Source organism: Lacerta agilis, chromosome 1 (assembly GCF_009819535.1).
Source record: "Lacerta agilis isolate rLacAgi1 chromosome 1, rLacAgi1.pri, whole genome shotgun sequence".
Lineage (NCBI taxonomy): Eukaryota > Metazoa > Chordata > Lepidosauria > Squamata > Lacertidae > Lacerta > Lacerta agilis.
The window spans coordinates 127,279,070-127,295,066 of NC_046312.1; the positions used below are offsets into that span (position 1 = coordinate 127,279,070).

The 15,997-nt window shown below is 41.4% G+C and overlaps 1 protein-coding gene across 38 annotated transcripts in view; it reads left to right on the top strand.

Annotated features, from left to right (window-relative positions):
- The window catches only part of MAP2 (microtubule associated protein 2), a 186,709-nt gene that overhangs the window by 47,241 nt on the left and 123,471 nt on the right, over window positions 1-15,997 (top strand). For 37 of the 38 annotated variants that reach the window (XM_033170369.1, XM_033170438.1, XM_033170504.1 and 34 more), the window contains exon 3: window positions 4,707-4,770. The gene's annotated coding sequence lies outside the window, so the exon portion shown is untranslated. Of the gene's footprint in view, window positions 1-4,043; window positions 4,342-4,706; window positions 4,771-15,997 lie in introns of those variants that run through there. The other variant, XM_033170378.1, reaches the window with a different exon arrangement.

Genomic DNA, 15,997 nt, shown 5'->3' on the forward strand with positions numbered 1-15,997 from the left:
TCCACAATATCTACTTATCTCATCTTTAATATAAGCAGGTAAAAAAAAAGAGACCACTCACTATCCGGAATTGTGCGGAAAGGAGAAACAATATATATGTACATTTAAAGCTAAGGCATTTGTGGATGGCGTTAATACCGGAGAGCCTTCAGATTCACAGAAAGACAGATGCTCTTTGCTCTGTCAGTAGCTAAGAAAAGGGGCTGCATGGCGATGAGCAAGATGATGCAATGTGCTGACAATACAACACAATCTGGGAGGTTCAGTCAAGTTCAGAGCAAACGGGCAATCCAGTTCTGAAGAGCATGAACAGACGTACTGCCAAAATGAGATGGGCTGATGAGATACTTGCATGTTGGCTCTCTGTAAGGAAACATTAGAAGGGGAAGAACAGCAGTCCTTTATTCCACTGGAAAAAAATTCCAGAATGATTTTTGTTCTAAAGCTCCTGAATTTTATTTGTGCTCCCCCCCCCTTCCACACCTGCTGAGGGTGACTGTACTAGCTGAAGTCATCCTTTGCTCCTCTCTCCCATTGCTCATTTTGTTTTAAAAAGGGTGATTTTTCCCCCTATACCAGTAACCATAGAGATGCTTAATAGCTACAGCTTCTGCCTTAATTGTCCTCGCAGCAAAATCTCTTCCTTCCCCCACCCCCCTGATGCAGTACAGCAGACTATTAGTATGTTTAACTGTCTTAAGTTATAGTTCCCATCCAGAGTGGGGCCGGGGGGGGGGGTATCTCTCTCTCTGTCTCTCCTTCTAAAGCAATGCCAAGGAGGCTGCATAAGCTTTAAACTATTGATTGTCTGGAGTCGCTGAAGGGCTGGGTGGGAAATGCTCAGTTGAGACAGGAAAGAGGTGCTGTTTGTCAGTAGAATCATAGAACTGTAGAGTTCAAAGAAACCTGAGGGTCATCTACTCCAGCCCCCTGCAATGCAGGAATCTCAACTAAGTTATCTTGACATATAGCCACCCAACCTCTGCTTAAAAACCTCCAATGAAGGAGTGGGAGTCTTCTGTGGGAGTCTGTTCCACTCTCAACCAGCTCTTACCGTCTGAAAGCAGGAGAAAGCAAGCTTGTTCTCTCTTTCATGTGACATGTGCAGGATATTTGAAGATGGCTGACATATCTCCTCTCAGTCTCCTCTTTTCTAGGCTAAACATACCCAGCTTCCTCAACCGTTCCTCACAAGGCTTGGTTTCCAGACCCTTGATCATCTTGGTTGCCCTCCTCTGCACTCGTCATGCTTGTCAACATCCTGCTTAAATTGTGGTGCCCAGAACTGGACACAGTATTCCAGGTGTGGTCTGCCCAAGGCAGAATAGAGTGGTACTATTACATCCCTTGATTTGGACACTGGACTTCTGTGAATGCAGCCTAGAATAGTATTAGCCTTTTTTGCTGCTACATCACCCTTTTGACTTATGTTAAGCTTGTGGTCTACTAAGACCCATAGATGCTTTTCACATATACTACTGGCAAGCCAGGTGTCCCTCATCATATGTTTCTACATCTGGTTTTTCCAGTTCTCCAACCTGTTAAGATCATTTTGACATATGTGGAGAAAAGGAATGTGCCACAGCAGCTCAAAACCTAGATTAGTTGAGAAATATTTACAGGGTTCTGAGTGAATAGGAATACATAACGAATATTCAGATGTGTGCCATTGGTCATGGAATTAGCTAAGAAAAATCTGTCTCTGGTTGCTACGTTGAAAAATAGCAAATCAAATATCCCCTCAAACTTTCTTCTCCTTGAATCCAGAAGTCTATCTAGGAGCATTTTTGGTTTTGATGAAGATTGGCACTTGTGAGTTATGTACCAAAGAAAGATCCTCCTATCTTCAGTGCAATGCAGCAGTGCCAGGGGTGCTTTGGAGGCATACTGCAGATTATTCTTTATTGTAATAAAACTAAAAGTTGCATGGACACCTATAACCAGATGGTTTGCACATCATACACTTTGAAACACATGATGTTCAAGTGGTGCCCAATGTTGTTGTTTTTCCAAACATGGTGGGCATTGCCTACTTGTATGCCTGTATGGTTTGGAAACTGAGCAACCCATGATGGCGTGAACATTCCAAAAGACATATCCTCCTAGCAGACCGAGTCTTAGGATTGCTCAAATTCTGGATTGAGTCTATAAACACAGTCACCTTGCTTGGCATATGAAGAGATGACACCAAGAAAAAGGACCAAGTTTGTTCTGTGTATAAGCTTTTATGTGCATGCACACTTCTCATTCCCAGAACAAACTTCTGCTACTGGACAATTTTTTTATTTATTTCGACTGTGTCAGACCAACATGGCTACCTACCTGAACCAAGAAAAAGGGAAAGTGTCATCTCTCTGGCACCTTCAATGACAGAAAGTTGCACCGACTCATGCAGCTGTGAACTATGATTGTGTATAGGCTTCCCAGCTAGTATGTGCCAAAGTTTCAAAGTCTGTGAGGTTTGTTGTTGCTACAAGTATTTCATAACCCATTATCATTGCACTCTTGTTAATGGAATAATGTTTGTGTAAAAAACCATCAGTTAGGCTGCATACACTGTATTTATTTATTTTTTTACATTATGTGGTATTGTCAACCGTGCTGATTTATATGGAACTGTTTTCTTTAACTGGGAAAGGGAAGAACTAAAAAAAGCACATGTTTCTCTTCCCACCTTGCCAACAACATTTTGCTTAGTAACTTCTAAGTCATTTGACATTCTTACTTGCCAACTACAGTATTTTATTGTCCAGTGCTTTTGTTGAGATATGGTGGGGCGAGAGCAATTGGGCAGACAACTTTTTTTTTCTAGCAATAGCTGTGTGTATGTCAGAATTTATAGCTTTACCCTTTTAGGGTTGCCATACGTCCGGAATGTCCCAGATGTAATGCAGCTGAAAGCAGTATCCAGACAGAAATTGCTAAAAATGTCATGGCAACCCATAAAAAGCTCAACAACTTTTGTCATTTGAAATTTGGCAACCCTACCTTACCACAACTTATGAAAATATATTTACAATTAAATCATAAGAATTTTTATTTGGGAGTGGAATTTACTCCCAGATTAGTGTTTATAGGTTGGTATGTGTCTCTGCATTATTTCCTCTTGACTTCCCAGGAACAAGACCTGGGATGCATAACAGATACTTACCAGAAAATAATCTTTCTGTAACATCTTCCAGTAACCTGACAATTGTTCATTTGTACTTTTGAGATTAATCATTACACACATATTCATAGCTGCAATCCTATGCCCGTTTACTATTCCTATTGGACATAGTGAGATTTATTTATGAGTAAACAAAGCATGGTTATGAACTCAACTGCCCTTTGAGCGCTCTCTGTCACCTTCTGTGTTCACTATATTTAAAAAAGCAAATTAACAGGGTCAACCATAACATTTTACGCTTCCATACTCTCAGGTGGCTCATGTTGCAAAACTTTCGAAAGTGTCATTCTGTTGCACAGTTTTCATCTGCTTGTATATAATATTTCTGCTGATGTTTCCAATCCACAGCAGAGAATTTGTGGCTCAGCTAGTACATTTGTGTCATTAGCTATGGTGGCAAAGCCTGGTTTATAGCAGAAATGTAATTGTACCTTTTACTTGTAGCATGATATCTTTCTTTGAAAACCAAAATAATGCTTGAGCATACAGTATATTTTCTCTTACAAGCAAGCTTCCTATTTCTTTGAGAAGTTAAAAAGCGTTTGGAAGATACAAAGGAATATATATGTTGGGTGTGTGTGTGTGTGCGTAACTTCGCATTTATAATCCCAAGAGATCTGTTTTTTCAGCAGCACATACTACTGCATGTAAAACATTTTTTTAAAATGTATTCATATAAATTTTTAGTGTTCTGTTGCCTTTGTGTACATTTGGCAGTGACACAAAAGCAAACTGGTTGATGGTTTTCCTGGGATTAGAGGCCTGATTACCAAGGACACGTTTTGGTTGGTTGCAATTAAAATGCTTGTCAGGCATTCGATACCAGGAACCTTTTTGACAGACGGCTTAAGCTGAGGCAAGTGCAGCATCCTATTGTAAGTGAGTGATGGCGGAGCTGGCTGCCTTGCCGTCATTCTGGAAAATTCTGTGGCCAGCGAGCTCCCTCTGTGTCTCCCACTCGGCCTCTTTTCCTTTTCACCACTGCGGGGACTTCATCTGATTTGCAGTTTTCCTCTTCCCCGACACACATACGGAAGCTGCAAGCTGGTGGCTGGCAGACTGTGTCTGTCTGGAGATAGACAGAGAGCTCACGGATACTAATACTCTGGGAGAATGGTTATGCTGCAGTTATTTAAGGATATGCCTTTGTTGGTATTGCAGCACAGGAGCTGGTAATGTTTTTTTTTCCCCTTGTTGTTTTACCATCAGCTTTATGTGTGCCTTTTTAAATACCTGCAATATGCTGATCTACAGAAGCCCTTCCTGCTATATATTAGGTGCAGAATTTTGCAAATACTAGATGAATGCAGGCTCTGTATGGAAGGCATAGGGTATACATATGTTTGCATTTCGTGCATTTTCTAAATTGCTTTGATATATGGGTGGGGTTTTTTGAGGGGGGAAATTTTGCATGCATTTTTGGGTTGCATTTTAAACTAAATGGGTGCTTTTTGTACAGAAATGGAGGATAATACTTTTCCAGTGTAATAATATTAAGTGTGTGTGTATGTGTGTGTGTGTGTGTGTTATTTTGCAGATTCTCCAGCCTTTTCTTTCTAACCAGACACACTCCTTGGGTCTGACTTGCTTGCAGACAAAAGGTAAGGCACAGTTCGTTTTTCACCTGTCTGTACTCACACAGCGGAGTGGGTGTTTCATTCACAGGCGATCTTTTGCATACGACTTTTTATTCTGTTCTGCCGCACAGTACTATAGCTTTTCTTGGGCGTTATGGCTTGGCCATAGAGTACCATTGTGGAAGTTCATTGTGATGGCTGCATTCTTAAAAACTACTTGATGCGTGGAGACATAAGCTCAGTCATTTTGGCCACTGGGGTTGCCTCAAAGTAAAAACTAAAAACCTTTGCTTTTCTCGATCACCTGTCGGAGCTGGACAAACAAAACAAGCACAAACATTATTCAGCCCTTTATTACCAACCATTCTAGATAAAGGGTATTAAGGGCGGGGGGAACCTTTCTCCCTAAAAATTAACTGTGGTTGCAGTTCTGTGTAAAGGAGTACATAAGGGATTGAATACCTTGGCTTGTTTCAGTAGGTAGAGTCTGCCACATACAGATAGAGCCATGTTTGTTTTTAGGGAGGGAAAAGTCTGTTTTTGTTAACCCCCCCCCCCTCATTGTAACTAAGAGATACATGTATCCTTGCCATTGATTTTCATGCTGTATCTTTATTGGGTAGGGATGTGAAGAAACAGCAAATGCATCCCTTTTGTTATCCCCCCCTGCCATCAAGCCATTCAGCTTATAAGAGGCTACGCCTACATGTTGCCACAAAAGCTGCAGAACATTTTGTTGCTGAGACACATCAGAATATACATATATTATCCTGCCTTCCACTCAATCCTTTTTCGTTGCTGTAACAACACTTTGCAGCCATCTGCATGAGATACTGAGAGAAGAAAGCAAAATGTCTCTCTTTTTTCTCTCTCCCTCTGGAATACATCTAATACAATACCCTATAACACAGAATCTGGAAACTGTTCTTTTTGGTTTGGGTTTTGAATGGGGCCTAATCTGTTCTGGGCACCCTCTCAGCCTGTGGAGCTTTTGAGCAGATTGGGGTTTTCTTTTTTTGGGGTGGTCGCTTCACCTGTACCTAAGGTTCTATAAATATAGTCCATGTCCCGTGCTCACCTTAATGTAGTCACATAATGTTTTTTCACACATTCACATGAAAAAGTGTGTTTGCAAACACATACGTCACATAAGTGCTATTGCCAAAGCATCAAGATTGGCTGTATTTCTCTGTAACCCAAAGTTGACTGTGATACATTGTGTCAAATGACATGCACGTGTTTGTGTGTTCAAGGTATGTGTGTTGTGTGCCTGCAAACACGTCTGTGTGCTTCACATGTTAAGTTCTTAACTGTTGTCTGCCTCCCTGAATCTGAACAATCGTACTGTTTTATATACTGATTCCCTCCCTCCAATGTCAACTATATATTTAGGAGAGATCAAAATGCAACTAGGCTTCCAAAGCACATTCTGCTCTTTGCGTTCATTTTCCTCTGCTATTTGTTGCCTTAACTGCAGCGCCTTGTCATCTTTACGTTTACCTGTACCTGGTTTTTTAAAAGAATATGAACATGATAAGCTGCTTTATAGTGAATCAGACATTGCTTACTATGGTCTCCCCCCCCTCCCTGAATGGCATCAGCTCTGCAGGATCTCTGGCAGAGGCCTTTCCCAAGACCTGCAATCTGGGCCCCTTCTTCCTGCAGACCATGTGCTCTGCCATGTAACGATAGCCCTTCATGAGTTGCTTTCTCCTTTGAGATGCTGGGGATGTTCTGCCATTAAGGCCAGTTCATGTTTCAGACCACATGCAGATTATACCCTTTGCTGACTTAGATCTCTTTGTCAGATTTTGGCAAATTTCCTTAAAAATAGCTCAACAACTTTGGCAAACAAACAAACAAAAAACCCCAACAACGTTTGTGTCCAGATTTTCACTTTTTGAAATATGGCAACCCTACGATTATTATGCACAATAAAATGGGTATAGGTACGAGGTATGGAAGTTACTGGCGCAAATCCTTCTGCTGAACAAAGTGGAGGGACGTTATCACAAGATCTTATGAGATGTAAAAAGTTAAGTACACAAAAAATGTTCTTTGTTGTTACATGCAGTTCTTTTGCCATTTAAATATTGCGTGTATTTTAGTGTTGGCTTTTAAATCTGGATAATAATCTTGTTTGCTGAGGTCTAATGGCCTGCCACCACCCATAGAAACATGATGTGGTGCCTCTACTGTTGATGGAAAAAGAGGCTCTCCCAATAGCATCTGAAGCTCTGTGATGTGGGGTGCCACTTGGGAGAATGATTGGACTGGGAAGTTCACCTGCTACCTCTCTCCTCCTGATCACCCACTCCAGAAGCCACTATTTCCTCTTTAGAGAGGTCAATTTGGGCTGCAGGAATCCACATTTGTTGCATGTAGCTTGTATCTTTGCTCTGAGGGGCTCAAACTGGACTCTTCATTTGGTAATATTTACTGTGACAATGCCTTTGAATTGTTGACCTCAAAAGTCTCTTCTTTCTTGAAAATCTAGCCAGAATGATCAATGGAAAGTATGGCTAGCTCTGCTTTTTTGTAAGTTCCATTCTTCAAAGATTTGTTTAGAAAACTGGCACTCTAATGCTAAAACATCATTACTTGAAAAGTAAGGGACAGTTCACACACAGTTGAAATATTCCTCCATGCAAGGCATCCCAAGTGTCCCCCCCAGTAAAGATAAGATGCCATAAATGTTACAACTTAACGTTGTAAGTTGCTTTGAAATGTGTCATGAGTAATGAATAAATGTAATCATAAACAATAACAACATGCAACTCAGACCCTCAGTAGATAAAGTGACGGCTATTGTGATGCTGACAGCTGAAAATGTGCTGCCATGATAATGACAAATGGCTGCTCAGAAGCTATGGCTGAATGTCCTAAGTTATGTTTTACATTTTCCAAGTTAATGCTTCCCCACTGGATAGTTGCATGCAGGGACATTGGTAGCATACTTTGATCAGGGGTATAGCTAAAGGCAAAGAGCAGATGGATTGCAGTTCATTCAGGCAGAGCAACCAGTAGAGGTCCTGGGCACTGCCAAAGATTGCTAAGTTGGAGCTGTTGTTCATCCTGCAGTTGATCGTTTCTTTGGAGCCAAAGAAAATAGAGGTGTAGGTGTCATTCCAAGGCAAATCAGGGGTGAGGCATTACCGCTGGCTTGATTGCATGGAACTAGATTTTGACTATATGACTTCTACTACTGTTTGTTAAGGGATGTGGGTGACACTGTGGTCTAAACCACAGAGCCTAGGGCTTGCCGATCAGAAGGTCGGCTGTTCAAATCCCCGTGACGGGGTGAGCTCCCTTTGCTCGGTCCCTGCTCCTGCCAACCTAGCAGCTTGAAAGCACATCTAAGTGCAAGTAGATAAATAGGTACCGCTCCGGTGGGAAGGTAAACAGTGTTTCCGTGCACTGCTCTGGTTCGCCAGAAGCGGCTTAGTCATGCTGGCCACATGACCCAGAAGCTGTATGCCAGCTCCCTCGGCCAGTAAAGCGAGATGAGCGCTGCAACCCCAGAGTCGTCCGCGACTGAACTTAATGGTCAGGGGTCCCTTTACCTTTATTGTTTATTAATGACAAAGCTTTACATTTCCAAAGTGCTTTACAGCGCAATGAGGTTGTTTTGTTGTTGTTGTTGTTTGTTTGTTTTTAAAACAGGTGCCCCAGGTAGAGTTGTCATGGTATATCTACCTTTACTATTGATAGTACCTCCTTGGCTGAGATCCATCATGCCCCTATATTACTATCCTTGCATGAACAAAGTGAATAGGCACCTCTTTGTCCTTTCCTTTGGGGACGGATGAGGTGCATCCCCTTACTCTGTCCAAGCTACCGTTTGTCTTCTTAATAGTATTGATTTGACGTAGTTGCTTCTACAGGGAAAATTTGGTTCTGGTGTTCCATATTTTGGCTGTGGCTTATAAATATTTGCAATAAATAAATAAAATGCATAAGAGGTGGCTGCTGCTAGGCTTGTAGAAGCTACATCTTCTGCCATATTCCTTATTGGAAACCCCATCTCAATCTCCACCATCATCTGCTGAGATGAGCAAAAAATAATTATTATTCTGACCCAAAGATGAGACAAAGGGTGAGAAGCAAAGAGTACTAGGAAGGAATAAGGTGAAAAGCACAGTGGGTTCAGCACCAGTCTTTGAATTGGTAATAATATAAACATAGCTTTTCCTCCAAATTCTAATCCTGGCCATGTAGATAGAGGGGAGGCTTAACCTGTCCCTCTCTGACATGTCAGGTATTTATGTAGAAGGAGCATTGTTGGGGAACCATTTAGACATTGGATCCTCTCACCTGCTGACTGAAATGAAAACAGAGAGCATACATTAAGGTAGTTGGACTTAGCTCTCTCAAATCAACATCCTACTTCTTGTTTTGGGCCGGACCAAAATTATTATCCTCATATGTCAGCTGGGTAAGTGAAGTTTAGCTTTCTTAAATCCACCCAGTGCAGACAGATAAGATTTAAATGAAGGAATTCTAGCTAGTAGCTCATACACATTTTGCTACTATGGCTGCTGAACCATAGCAATTTAGGGTTTGGTTTTGTCATATGCTCATTCTCACCCAGGCAATCTAGCATTATTTCTAAACTTGACTTTCTAAAAATTCATTTCCATTTGCCAAACAATCTAAACCACAAAGGAAAGTTACCAACAAAAACGCACAGGACAAAAAGTAACCCACTACAGTATTAAATTTTCAATAATTTATCCTACCTTCAAAAACAAAACAAAAAAGATAGCTTTAAATATATATTGCCCCTATTGGCTCTACAACCCCTACACTTGTTGTCTGGCTTTTGTGGGCAGGTGCCTGGCTGGTGTGGGAATTTAAAATGCCTCAGAAATATCCCCCTATTTGTTTTGGGTGTTGACGCCCCCCACCAGAGACCTCTACAAACATTTTTATTTGTTATATGCTTCGACAATAGAAAGCATGAAGGCTGAAAGGCATGAATTAGGAATGTACCTGAAGTTCTCATCCATTTGTCAAAGGCTGAACGCCAATGATTTATCTTCACATTTTAAAATTTTACCCTGCACCATCCGCAAGCAACAAGCTGAAACAGCAGTTTCTGCCGGGATTCGTTCCAAAGGAGTTCCAAACTTGTGATTCAGGGACTGCTACTGTTTACTGGTTGCACTTGATGACATCATGCAAGTTTTTGCTGCAGCACTGGCAAAGGAGGCGTAAAAGTCTCCACTAGGCTTTAAGCAGGGGGGGTGGGGGACAGATAAATGATGATGTCAGGCCATGCATAGCAGATCCTATGGTACTTACTGCTTTTTAGGATAACTATTGCAATTATGATTAACCCATGCTTAACCTTGCGATTCTCCCTTGTGTTACAGAAACAACCAATTCTAGGCATGAAAGGTTTTTAGCAAAAGCTGTTGATCTTGTGGACAAATAGAGGGTAAATCTGTTTGTCGGCATCCATACCAGAAAACTAGTCAGAAGTAAAGCTACGCACATGTTCTAATAGTGATCAACTATAAGCATGCGATAAATATTGATCTAATAGAAAATGAGAACCGCGTTGCTCCTGTTGCATGTTGTATCTCATGTCTGCTGCAGGTGTTAAGTCATGGTATTACTGTACATATTTCAAGCTGTTTGTTTTTGGTCACTACAGTACTAGATTTTTTTTTAATTAAAAAAAATCATTAATTGTTTTATGTTGTGTTCATGGCCCCTGTACTTTCATTTCATTATTTCCCGTGACTTGAGTGTTTGCTATCTGATAGATTGACTATTGCTACTAAAAAGATGACAGTAATGAGTGTAAGGAGTCTTGTCCCCAGCACTCACTCTCGGTAGGTTCTTTTTAAAAACTCTAGAAGGCTTGGGGGCTGAATTTCATTGAGCTACCAAGCCACCCCTTCCTTCTCTCCTGCCCTTGGAGTGTACTCTTAATCAGCGTTTATGTGGGCCCCACCATGTTTGGGGCTGTTCTCTCCATTGCCTCCCCACAAGGGCTTGGCTCGCTCTGTTGAACTCCATCCATAGTCTATGGTCTTCAGAGCTCGACAGGCAAGATACATGTGAAAAAATAAATTATATGTTTTTAAAAATGGTTTGGACTGGCTTAAATTGATTCTTAAAGGAAATCAATGAGCCTCAGTGAAAACACATCCACCAGGGAGGAATTTGGGCCATTGACACTGAGAAGTGGGAATATGTTGCTCTATTTCCATTGCAGGTTTAATATAATAAAGGAAATGTGGAACAGTTTATAAAATTAGATCTAGGCTTTTTATTTGTATTCCTGTATGTTATAATCAGATTACTCAAAATGGCATAGTTCAGCCCATTTAGCCTTCATCGGCTTCAGCTCTCACTGCAATTGATGAGAGCAATAGACAACCATACAGATTTCTTGATAAAGCTGCTTGTATTGTATTTGTACATTGTTCTCCTTTGGAGCAGGTTCTCCCTTTTCAGCAGATGTGGACACTTAGAATCATGGCAGTCTAAGTACGGCTGCACAAAATTTTCACCTGTCATTTTTTTCCAGAGTGAAAGTGGATGGTGGTGAAAAGTTCCGTGAAAACACCCTTCCCTCACCATTTTTATGTATTGTTCACAACCAGCTGCAGCAGAATTTTTAAAAATGTACTTTTAAAATATCCTGGCCCATCAAGAATCAGGTAGGAGTCTGATGGTATCATATCATCTCATAGCCAGTTAAATTTGTCTAGGTGTCAATGTCACAAAGCCAGATTCGAGTGAGGGCAATTTATCCTGCTGCTCATATAGCTGAATGACCAAACATTTCCAGCCTATTTTGCAGCCATCTATTTCTGCAGCCCCAACAGTTATAACACTGCAGAATTCCACTGGTAAGCTCAGGATTTAACCTTAGGCCCTTTTGCTGAAAAAGGAGGATGAATTTCCTGTATGAGCAGTGCACTTCTCCTCCTCCTATTATGCTTCCAAAATCTCCCCCAAAGTGGGAAATTGATCACAAAAAGCTTTTATTTTTGGACATGAGCGAAAGTACATATTATGCTTTAAATTACTGTTTTACAAACATTATCTTAGTTTATAGCTTATTTGTGCTAATACCCTCAACTGCTCTTTAAGGTCAGCCAGTATTTTTATCCTGTATTACAGACAGCAGGCTGAGAATGTGTTCAGACGGGGGGGTCTTTTGGTTTATAGCTCATTCTCTTAACCACCATGCATGCTTCAAGTGGCATTGAGAGAATGAGCTATGAGGGCTTGTCACAGCTATTTTTTTGTCCCGAGTTGATCACTACTTTGATACCATCGTTTTGGTTTTACTTCAATCTTTATTCTGGGAAAAGTGAAATAATAATATAAGCAGTCAGATTTGGCTGTACAATGATATCACTTAGGGCAAACAAAGCCAATTCAAAGAGAAGGCAAGTCTCTCTGCATGGTGTTGCCGTTGCTCTGAATCCATAAACACCTTAATTCCTGTTCAAGTTTCCATGATCAAAAAGGGGGCATTTTCACAGAGGGCAAAATAAATTTGCAAAAAGTGTCCCCTTTGTTTTGGATAAAACCCTATTTAGAGCCACTTGTTCTGCTGGTATAACAGCAGTATTAACTACATGAGCTACAGCTCAATGTGGGTTGTGGGATGGTCAAAGAGATTAAAGTTCAGGGCATTGCTTCTTGAACATGTCACCAAGGGAACAAACAAAAAGAATTAAACTTGTATGTTTTACTGTTTCAACGATTTGCATTTAGTGTTAGAGTGAGAAGCTGGGTAGAACTTGAGAACATATATTTTCAACTTGTTTATAATTATAATCTGCTTGACTGACAATCCAGGTGGTAGCAGTCCCAGTTCTTAAATCATTGGTTTCTAAGGAATTATGAATGTCAGAATCTAGTTCCAGGCCAGTAGGCTAAGCTTCCTTTCCAAGCCAGGGCCTCACCTGGGATAGAGGCATTAATATAACAAAAATTGTTACTGGCCCACATCAGAGAGGAATCTTTAGGCCTGGGCAGATAGTGGTTGCCAAGGTGACAGGGAAGAGTGTTGAGAGGGCAAGAAAAAGTGGTCTTTTACAGGAGGTTTGGGGGCAGATGTGTGCTGAGAAGAAGCAGGAGAACAAAGGCCTGTGAGCTGCTGGGCAGGCCAGAACGCCATGCGGGGCCTGGATTTGAGAAGCATTTTGGCACTTGCTGGAGGAGCTGCACTAAGAGACCGGAAGCCATGACTGACCGGAGGACAAGATTGTCAATGGCCAATTGCTGTGCTGGCTAAGTTCAACCCCTCTGAATGCCAGTCTCTGGGAATTGCTGGTGGGGCTTGCTTCTCTTGGTCTTCTGGTTTGCTACTGTGAGAACAGGATACTGCACTCGATGGGCCGCTCACCTGATCCGACGGGGTCTTATGTTCTCAACTGAGACTAAAAACCACAGCCTTTATGTGAGGTTATTTGAGGGTGGAGAGTAGAGAAGCCAAAACTAAACGTGCCACTTTGTTCATGAAGGCTGGTCCTGTGAGCAGTTGCTTAATAATCAAAAATCAACAGGTAAAGCTTTCATAGGTATAGAGAGGCAGTGAATAAATGGTTGATTTCTGCCTGCTACATAGTAGTTCTGTAGCGTTGAAGGTTCAGCACCTCTAACTATGTCGTAGCCTCTGCTGAGGTGATATATCTAAGGTCATTTAAAACTGTCTTCAGCTGAACTGAGGATCTGGACCCATGCTTAAGATTCCTGCACTGTCCTCTAGGTTGCCCTGGATCTCGCCTGCAGAATTCCTTGGGAATCGGGTTCAAGAGATGACAATAAGATGCAGCACTTTCCCTTAGCACTGTTGTATTAGAAGCTTTCAGGGCCTCTGAGATCATGGCAGTGACTAACTGTTTTGAGTTCCTCCTGACAATTAGTTTTTTTTTTTTTTTTTTGCTAAGCTTGCACATGTTTGCTTATGAGTCTCCTCGCTTTAAGTTGTGACTCATACGAAAACACATGAAACACCTAGTTTCAGAATATAATTAATGAGTGAAGTGAGGGCTGGAACAATCACCTCTACCTCATTGAACATGTGGGAAAGGCCAAAGTGCCCATGCGGGCTCCAACTCTGACAAACGTTTGTTTCCATCATCTGCTGTGAAGGGTCCAATTGCAGCCAGTCTCCCATAGTGCAGCATACTGGTTGAAGGGACTTGTGATTTGGGTTGTTCCAAAGGCTCTTTTGGGGTACAAACGCTATTTGAATCCCTTTGTTCAGCATATACAGTATTTTACTTCCAGTGTTGTGGGTGGGGGGCACACTGCTTGAAGGTGTGACTTGCAAAAGTGGGCTTTTAAACCAGGCACCAGTGCACATCAGTTAATAGCAGCAGTCTCCCAGTTTTCTGCCCTTGGGGTTTGGGGTGGTACAACACTTATTTTGAGACACTGGCTGGTTAAAGCCCAGTTCCTACTCTATGCTGTATCTGCATTTGAATTGAAGAAGGTCCTGCTAATTAGCAACTTAGCACTACTGGTCAGCTTCAAGCCTAGTTTTAATTGGCATACAGAAATCTATTCATGAATAATTATTTAAACCGACTGAGCTATGAGAACAGAAGCAAAGCTATTCGGTTAAAACAAAGCTGTCCAAAGCAATTTCACATATGTAGTACTTTACCGAGCAGATTAAGAGGCTTGTTGCATGGTTGTGTTTGGAGAACTGTTAAAAGGCATTTAAGTTTTTCTTCACTCTTCTCCCTTACTCCCAGTGAATCACTTTGACAATATATACCGGTATGTCAACATGCATTTTGCGTATGCTGCAGGCAAAAATCCAACAGGAGGATAATGCTCACATTTATTTGGGTAGCTTGGGAATTAGCTTTTGGTTTGCGAAAAGCGCAGTGATTAGTTTCAGTATGTTGAACTTTGGACTTGATCCAGATGACAGATCTACTAACTTGTACATGTTGGATGACAAAACATTATTCAGATTAGTTGGAGTATAAACCTGCTTCAGAAGTATCAGTCAAGGTACCCAAGGCTTCCTTCTACATATAGAACACATATTACCATGTAGTGGTTGCCATCTAAGGAGGCAGGGGGCCGAGACTCCCCAAAATTTTCAAGGAGAGGGGGCAGTCCCCCTCAAAATTCCATGGCATGCATGTGTGATGTCAGCATGCCCTGCGGTGTGCCATGGGGCATGCCGATATCATATGCACATGGCATTCTTGCATCGTGTGGCCTCGACCCCCTCAGTTGTAGGGCAAGGCAGAGCGCTGGCAGTGCACGTGTTCCGAAATTATCACCGAGCTATGGGCACTCCCATTGTTTCCCCATTGAAGACAAAGGTAGGAGTTTGTGGTGACAGCAAGTTAAAAGAAAGGCCTGTAGTCAAATTAAAGGCAGCACCCTGGGACCTGAATCCCTTAATTTTAAAAGAAAGCCATGGGCAGTGTTTGGAAGACTCACTGTTCTAGCCACATTTTGCGACAGCGAATTTCATTAGTTATTCCAGTGACTATCCCATATCTCTATAGAGATATTTTTCCTGTGTTTTGTGCCCACTAACTTTCTCCGGTTCATTTATATACAGTGCATTAATTTCTTACGTTTTCATAGTAAGTGCGTTTTTAAAATTATTAACTTTTCAAATTTGCAATGAATTTTGGAGCAAGGTGGATTAAGGTATTGAGCCTTAAGCACAAAAAAACTTCCTCTTGCTTGAAACTAAGACTGAACAAGCATTAATATATTATCCTTCCCTTTTCCCTTTTAGATTGGTTTCTTTTCTCTTTACCATTCTTAAAATGTTTTTTGTTTGTTTTTTTGCAAATTATTTGGCAGTACTACATTCTCTGTCTCTGTCCTGCAATGCAAACATTGAAAGTGTGTTAACAATGTGTATGGGTGAACACAGCAGCAGGACTTTTTTATTATTACTTTATTAACCTATCTGAGCAAGGAACATAACCTGTGTTTGCTATATTCAGAATCACTGTTCTAGGTCTCGCATTACCCTGGTAGCACGGCTGTCTCCCTTGTTGCAAAACACACCACTTATGTCATGTGTGTGCATGGCATAATATAGTAGTAGAAGAAGAAGAGTTTGGATTTAGATATCCTGCTTTATCACTACCTGAAGGAGTCTCAAAGCGGCTAACATTCTCCTTTCCCTTCCTCCCCCACAACAAACACTCTGTGAGGTGAGTGGGGATGAGAGACTTCAGAGAAGTGTGACTAGCCCAAAGTCACCCAGCAGCTGCATGTGGAGGAGCGGGGA